The 8,246-nt window shown below is 41.8% G+C and overlaps 1 pseudogene; it reads right to left on the bottom strand.

Moving 5' to 3' along the window:
- Positions 1 to 6,137: 6,137 nt before the first annotated feature.
- Positions 6,138 to 7,975, bottom strand: LOC111610096 (annotated as a pseudogene).
- Between the last annotated feature and the right edge of the window lie 271 nt (positions 7,976 to 8,246).

The raw sequence follows: 8,246 nt of genomic DNA, 5'->3' as shown, positions 1-8,246 counted from the left end.
ACTTCCCAATAATTTATAATCTGTTACAATTTCAACTTGAAAAGTCATGAATGATTGTGCGGGTAATGCTGTTGGATTGGGATTTACAAAAGTCAGTGAACATATTTTTAGTTTTGGATACATTAGTGTAAATGTGGATCAAGTCTGTATTTTCTGTGACTGTGAAACAGGGAAATGTTCAATCTGCACTGACTGGTTTTCATGTTTTGGTTTCTCTGCTGAATTCACCTGATACAGTAGGACCTGTTCCTGTGGCCTTAAGGAGGAAATGTTCTGTTTCTGTGTTTCTCATCAGTCGCCTGACATCAAGGTTTCCTTGTTGGTTCAGTCTGCGTTTGTTCGGCTTCATATCTACACCAGAAAGTTTCCACAGTCCCACAGTTTTACACAATCAGTTTTGGTTGCTCTTCGTTACTTTTGTTGTTTTTTTTAAATCTACACAAATACCTCACAATGATGAAACTAAAAATGATTGTAGACACATTTGTAAGTTTATGAAAATGTAAAAGTATTCATTGTGGCAGTCAATATTTCCCTGATGATCCTTCAGTTGTTTTGCTGCCACTTGTGATGAATTCAGCAGACTGAACAGGATGTGGAGTGAAAGCCTTGTGTCTACAGAAAGTATCTCAGCTGATGAAGAGGTTTCAAGGGTCCATAGAGTAGATAGATTTACTGATTTTTTAAAAACACACTGGAGGACATTTCTGATTGGAACATCAATGATTAAAACACCTAAAGCAGACAAACGCAAGAGGACACTGTCCACCAACACCAGGGACGGGCTGGTTTTATACATGCCTGACAACGGAGGTCAGTCTGGCATTCGTTAGAAAAAGACTGGACGTTATTATTTCACAACAAAATAAAAGACCTACGGTGAAATCTGGAGTACGGACACAACCACAACGGAAAAAAACAAAAATATCCCAACAGTCCACTGCAAGACCCTGTTAACACTGAAGAAAAACCTTGGTTGTTAAAGAAAAGTCTCAATGTTTACTATTGCATAGGTCTGTCACAACCAGTGGCTCAAAAAGCGGGTATGCAGTGTGTGCAACGCATAGGGGGCGCTGCACTAGACGGGGCGCAAAAACGATGTGGGGAATTTTTTTTTCTAGTCAGCATTTTATGTACTTAACAGCAGTTTGTGTATGAAATGATCAATAACAGAGGAACAGCACTGATCAGGCGGCCCTCCCCTCCTGCCAGCCGCTCTCCCCTCCCATGTAGCTCGAGCAGCGGCCCTTCGAGAACGAGCTGAGGCGCGTTTTTTTTTTTCTTTTAAATTTGAATTGTAGTAATGCTCTCGACTACAGGGAGCTAAAGATGGGGCGGTAGATAAAACACCAGGGCACAAAACAGAAAACGGAAGAGGGGGAGGAATAAAGATGTTGGAGAGACGAAGAAAAGCTTTTCAAAGTAGTTGAAAGACAGAAGGTAAGTAATGTCCTTGTATCAACAAGAGAGTTGTAAATATTCAGGTTAGCTTAAGCTAGGCTAAAATGACAGGCGGTTGTTGTTGTCCAATACGGGACGCGATTTATTCCGTATTGCTATAAATGTCTGATAGACACACCTATCACACACATCTCGACAATAAGTGTAATAATAACGACCAAAACAAAACAGAGGAAATATTAAGGTCAGCTAAATTGTCGTTTCGGGACCTAAATTCGAACCTCCTCCTCGCCTCCCCACGAACTGACGCTGTTGTCATGGTTACCTAGAGACGGTTGCTACGCAGGCGCGGTGAGCTGCTACCAACCCGCGTCTTTTTAAAATGTCCACCCGATAAAACACCGTCCTTAGAAGCAAAACCTCTGACAAAAACACAGACGGTAGTAGGAAGACACACATTCCAGGCTAAACAACCAGAGTGAAGTTTAATAGGGGCATTAAAAAATGTGTCGGCGATATTCAGTGGCGCACAGTGGGTTGTTTGATATCAGACAGAATGGGTCAGGAGAGGAACCGCAGACCCGTCAGAACCTAAAGAACCAGACATCAGTCTCTTCATCCCTCAGTCATTTCCTGAGACCTAAAAATAATATAAATGGCGATTTAAAGAACAAATCATACAAATAGATTAATAGTAAATAAATAAATATTGTGAAGAGAAACCGTTTATTTTTTTCAACATTAAAAACGTTTGTTAGGATTGTGTAGGAACATTTTTTGATATCTTTTATAAATACAGTGTTTTGTGGTTAATATTATTTCACCATTTTATTAATGTGGGTTGCCAGTTTGGATCAGGCTTCCTATCAAGCTATAAGAATGATAGAAAACATGCTAACAAAAAGCCTCAGACCTGCAGCCCACAGGCGGTTCTAGACACAGTCTAACAGAAGTGGCTCTTTGGCTCAAATATATATTAAATTATGACATGCGATGACATGTTCGCATACACCTCAGAAAGTATGTAGTTGTGCCCCTGGTCACAACAACAAATGTTACAAGACAATAAATTGTCCCAGAAGTTATTGTGATAAACGGTAATATTGTTGTACAATGGCAATGGTATAACAATGCAAGAACAGATTCTCATTTGTCAATAAACTTTAAATTCTAATGAAGATTCAACGCTGGAACTGGAAGACCTTTTAAATAACCAAAATAAATAAAACAACAGAAACAACAAATAAAAAGGATTATTAAGTCTCTATAAACTAAATTATCCTTCAAAAAAAGATCTGGTTGAGACCAAAACTCCAGACTGAAAACTTTCATCATCCATATTTAGGCAGAAATAGAAAAACAATAAATCAGGCAAATGGAAATTATTAAGTTTGTTTTAACTGATCATACAATTAATTGATTCATTGCTTTTTGCAACATGGCACTTATTTCATGACGCTTGTTTTACATTTACATTGTTATAACCTTCTGTAAGTCTGAATCAGTTCAGTCTTTCTGGTAAATCCCGTTCTAATGTAAAATATGACAGATTATTGGATTAAGGACATTTCTAGCATACTACATGCAAACCGAGCAAATTTGTTATTTCAGAAGAGTTTATCAAACTGGTTGCCCTTTGTATCACTCTTTACCCATAAAACATAAATTCAGTTCTACCTTTGCCGTTTCGTGGTCATCATCCATGTTGGAGTAAATATTTCCACTCAGGTACTGTAATCTGTTGTTCTTGTGTCACACTGATGTGATTTCTCACCATTTTCAAATTTTCTGTCTCCATGGATACCGCCTCTATACTCAAACGACTTTCTTTGTTAGCTGGAGCTTTCCGGTCGTTTACGCAAATGGTTTCAGCTCGTTAAGGATTGGTGAATGATGTTGCTATGGGATTTTGTAATCAACCTGTTTCTATTGGCTGTTAGATGTGTCAATCACCCAAATCAACCAATGGGCTGCAGAAAATCTCCCTTGTATATTTGGTTTTCTGACTCGATGCTTCTATAACCAGAGCGCCCAGGACTGTGCTTTTTAGTACTAATTCACTATTATATTGTTTACAAAAAAAAAATCACTGTTATTAATTGCAAATAATATTTATAGCAAGATATAGGTTGGGGAAAAAATAAATGTAAAAAAAGAGAGAAATTTGTATAATTGGTGCCAAAATGTCTAAAAATGGCACATTTGGAATGTTTGCCTGGAATTTTATCAACCAATACCTTTCTAAAATGTCTATGGTTCAGGTTTTTGGAATGAAATTTGGTCCAGTAATTGGTCAGAACCTGCATTGTGAATTGCTAGAGGTTCTATGTTTCCACTGCATGCTTTTAAAGAAAATCCACATTACGTAATGTATTCTATTAGAATTTATTATTTTTATTTAGTATTTTTTCACTGTGTGCCATATGTATTTGTTCTTTCTCAGTAATACAAGTGTTGATTTTTAGACTTCTAGAGTATTCTCAGGAATATTACCGTTATCTTGATACCTGAACCAGTCAAATACACCTTGTAGTGTAGTGTAGTGTCCGGCTCCAGTCGGCCAGCTGCACGTCCAACAGCTGGCGGCAGAACCGCAAGCCGGAGGCCTGTGACAGCAGCAGGGCCAGGCGGTGGTCGCCTAAACACACACATCACCATGGTTACACACACTCATTTGCCAAACACTGTTTATAGCTCCAGTTTAAATTCACTATCAGGTTCTGCCGGTCTCCATCAGAACCCGAGGTTCTGTCCGCTCCTCTCACCTTCCCTCTGGGCGAGTTGGCACGCCTCGCTGACGCGGCGGCCCGTCAGGTAGCTGAACAGTTTAAATTATAGGTTTAAATGATTTTATCACCAGATTAAATGAGAAAATCTGATCCATGTGTGAGTGAGGAAGAGGAGGAATGTGGAGCGGCGCAGGCTGCTCTACCTGGGCCTGCACCAAGAACTACCTTGTTGCTGAAATGTGCCATAAAACAGGGTTTATACAGGAATCCTAGACTTGAATTTACTACTTATTTTTACTATAGCTACAATATTTTTACTCCATCCATCCATTTTCTTCCACTTTATCCAGGGTTGGGTCGTGGGGGTAGCAGTTTAAAAAGGGTGGCCCAGACTTCCCTCTCCCCAGCCACTTGTTCCAACTCCTCCAGGGGGGAAACCCAACTGTAACCCAGTGTTAAAAACAAAAGTAAATAATTAATAGATGTTGATTTAATGTCTTCTTCTACAAGATTAAAAAGTATAAATAGATTTCATGTCTTATTATACAGTAAGAGTTAAAAGTAATAAAGTTAAAAAAATAAGTTAATAAATATGTTCATAAATATAGATAAAAAGTTCTAAAAATCTTTAAAAACTTTGACATATGCTTTTAGTGATTGCTTTTAGTGACAGATTAAACAACCAATAGCTGGCACAGTGTGATTTCACATCAGCCAATAAGGTTGATTGTCCCGCCTCTTTAACTGATGTGCTGAGATTTTGCTCAGACTGCGTCAGACACGCTTGAGAACTCAGCGCTAACGGTTGTTTCCGCTAATAGCCTGGAGATCTTGTCAAATTTGACAGACTCTTGGAAATCGGTAAGAAAAAACAACGTTAAAATAGATTCGCAAAATATATCATTCAAAATAGTAAATCCGTTTTTATTAAATCTCAGAAAGCTTCCCTTGTGAGCGGCTGAAGCCCGGAAAAATCCCCTTGTAGCGTCGTGTAGCATCGGTGAGCCAACTGCCAAGCACGCGCTTGGCAGTTGGCTCAGTAAATTCGCTGAAAATTGGATAAAATACCGAGTAACTGATCAAATGTAATAAAAATAAAATTGTATTGTAAGATTTTTTATTATTATTATTGTGTATGTTGTATTTTATCTATGTAGTTGCACTTATTTTTCTATTAGCACATGTTCTAATATTTCAACGGTGCTAATTCATGGTTCATGGTGCTGTAATGTGCTTTTCTGTTAGCATTGCTTGGGAACTTTCTGTTCTGAGTAGGTCAGAGCTAATGTGAGCTTCTAATCCACATTCTGATGTTAAATATAGTGTTATAGATGTACTTCATTGGCCCATATATATATATATATATGTGTGTGTGTGTGTATATATATATATATCTGTGTGTGTGTGTGTGTTACCACATATAAGCTAATTTCTTTAGTTTTACTGATGTTTTGGTAATATTGAACTCTAATAACTTGAATATTGTTGTACAACATGGAAAAAACTTGAGAAATGATGAAATATCTCTTTGAATTGTAGCTTAAGCTTTATTGATATTAGCATCCTGTATTTTAAGATGCTTTACTTTGGCCTTGTTCCAGGTCAAGATCATCCTCTCCAGAACTTGGATGGCGAGCCCCAGCCCAGAGGACCGAGTGAACTGGTAGATGGTGACCCGACTGGTCACTAGCCGTGAGACATTGAATGAACATTTGACAGACACATTGAAAAGACCAAACAAGCATTGAAAGAACATTTGACAGACACATAGAAAAGAATGGGTTATTTTTTTTTATTTTATTTTTACATGTTGGTGGGATTGAGGAGGTCTTTGACGTATTCTGCACATCGGCCCACAACGTCCCAAGTTGAGGTCAGCAGCACACCATCCCCACTATAAACAGTGATGGTGCTGTACTGCTTGCCCCTCCTTAGATGCCGGATGGTGCACCAGAATCGCCTCGAAGCTGTGCGGAAGTCTTTCTCCATGGCCTCTCCAAAGTCCTCTCACACCCAGGTTTTTGCCTCAGTAACCACCTGAGCCGCATGCCACTTCACCCACTGGTACCCATCAGCTGCTTCCGGAGTCCCACAGGCCACAAAGGCTTGATAGGACTTCTTCTTCAGCCTGACAGCATCCCTCACCGAAGGTGTCCACCAATGGGTTAGAGGGTTGCCACCGCGACAGGCACTGACAACCTTGTGGCCATAGCTCCGATAAGCCGCCTTGACAATGGAGGCATGGAACATGGCCCACTCAGACTCAATGTTCCCCATCTCCCCCGGAACTTGTTCAAAGTTCTGCCGGAGATGGGAGTTAAAGCTCCGTCTCACAGGGGATTCTGCCAGACATTCCCAGCAGACCCTCACAACACGTTTGGGCCTGCCAGGTCTGACCGGCTTCCTCCCCCACCACCGGAGCCGACTTATCACCAGGTAGTGGTCAGTGGACAGCTCTGCACCTCTCTTCACCCGAGTGTCCAAGACATACGGCCGCAGGTCCAATGAAACGACAACAAAGTCGATCATCAAACTGGGGCCTAGGGCGTCCTGGTGCCAAGTGCACATATGGACACCCTTAAGCCTGAACATGGTGTTTGTTATGGACAATCCGTGACGAGCACAGAAGTCCAACAACAGAACACCACTCGAGTTCAGATCGGGAGGCGGGGGTGAGCGTTCCTCTCAACCACGCCCCTCCAGGTCTCACTGTCATTGCCCACGTGAGCGTTGAAGTCCCCCAGCAGAACCAGAGAGTCCCCAGGAGGGCCACTCCATCAGTTGAAACACCTTTCCAAAACCAGTCGCTCTCATCATCCTGAGGGAATTGAGAGACAACTATGTCCGACTTCTTCCCAGGAAAGTAATAGTCCAATTATCTTCTCCATACCCGCTCACTCTCCGGAAGGTTGAAAGCCTCGTGAAAAGCTCCTCTCTTTGTGCTGTGGTATCAGCCGCCACTTTCTTCTCGTCTGGCTCAGGAAGGTGTTTCTGAGCTCCCTCAGCTGCAGGTCAGTGGGTAAATTAGTCCAGAAGTTGTAGGGGGCGTCAAACCGTTGCTGCAGCAGCTTCGAGCACCTTTCAAAGATCAAGTCAATGATGAAAAACTTGATCGCTACAGAAACACCTATGATGAAGCCCAGCAGCTGGTATGGAAACACGCATGAGAAGATAAAAACCAGCCAAAGTCCCACGTAGCTCTTTACAGTGAGCTCTGGCCGGACCCACATGCACAGATTTTTTATCTTCTCAAGGATGTCGCCCATGTTTCCAAAAAGCTTCTGAGTTTTCTGAGCAGAATCGAAAGCCAAGTGGAACATCTGTAAGATATTTGGGTTGCCTTTTAGATGTTCCCCTGGCTCACACACGTCGGGTATGATGCTCCTCGGGATCCTCCAGCCTTTGGAAGTTAGATAATTTATGGAAAGGTGGAGAATCACGAGGAGCAGGATGGAGGGAATGGTCCAGCTATACCACACTGTGCACATGTAGACACAGAAAAAACAGAAAGTCATGTGCACAGAGCGCCAGCTGGATAAAGTAAGACAAGTTTCTAAAAAAGTGTGCCACAGGTCTGAAGTCTCGTTCAAGGCGTCTCATGTTCTTTGTGATCTTTATGGGGCTTAGTGGGTCCTCCCTCTCCACAATCGCCTTTGGGTGGAAATGGAGTTTTTCCTTAAAAGCTCTAAGGCGATCGCGGATCTTCATTTTTTCTGCTGTTGCTCCTGGTCCCTATGAAAAGTGTGTGGGCTCAATGTTGAAACACCTTTCCAAAACCAATTGCTGCCGTCGTCCTGACAGACCTGGGACACACTTTGGTCCGCTATCTTCTCCTTAGCCGACATCGCCACTTTTGCAAGGTCCCAATGAAACGAGAGCGTTGAGGGAAAAAGCGCCTCTCTCTGGCACAGAGAAAAGCATTAGAAATGCTCCTTCGGGCCGAGCTCCATCGTAGCAATCCATCTGCTCCACCAGGTGTTTCTGAGCTCCCTCAGCTGCAGGTCGGTGGGTAAATTAGCCCAGAAGTTGTAGGGGGTGTTAAACCGCTGCCGCAGCTTCGGGAACCTTTCAAAGATCAAGTCAATGATGAAAAACTTGATCCCTACAGAAACACCT

The sequence above is a fragment of the Xiphophorus maculatus genome, chromosome 11, assembly GCF_002775205.1.
Source record: "Xiphophorus maculatus strain JP 163 A chromosome 11, X_maculatus-5.0-male, whole genome shotgun sequence".
NCBI lineage: Eukaryota > Metazoa > Chordata > Actinopteri > Cyprinodontiformes > Poeciliidae > Xiphophorus > Xiphophorus maculatus.
The sequence above is the reverse complement of the archived record's forward strand: the minus strand, read 5'-3'. Positions and strand labels throughout refer to the sequence as shown.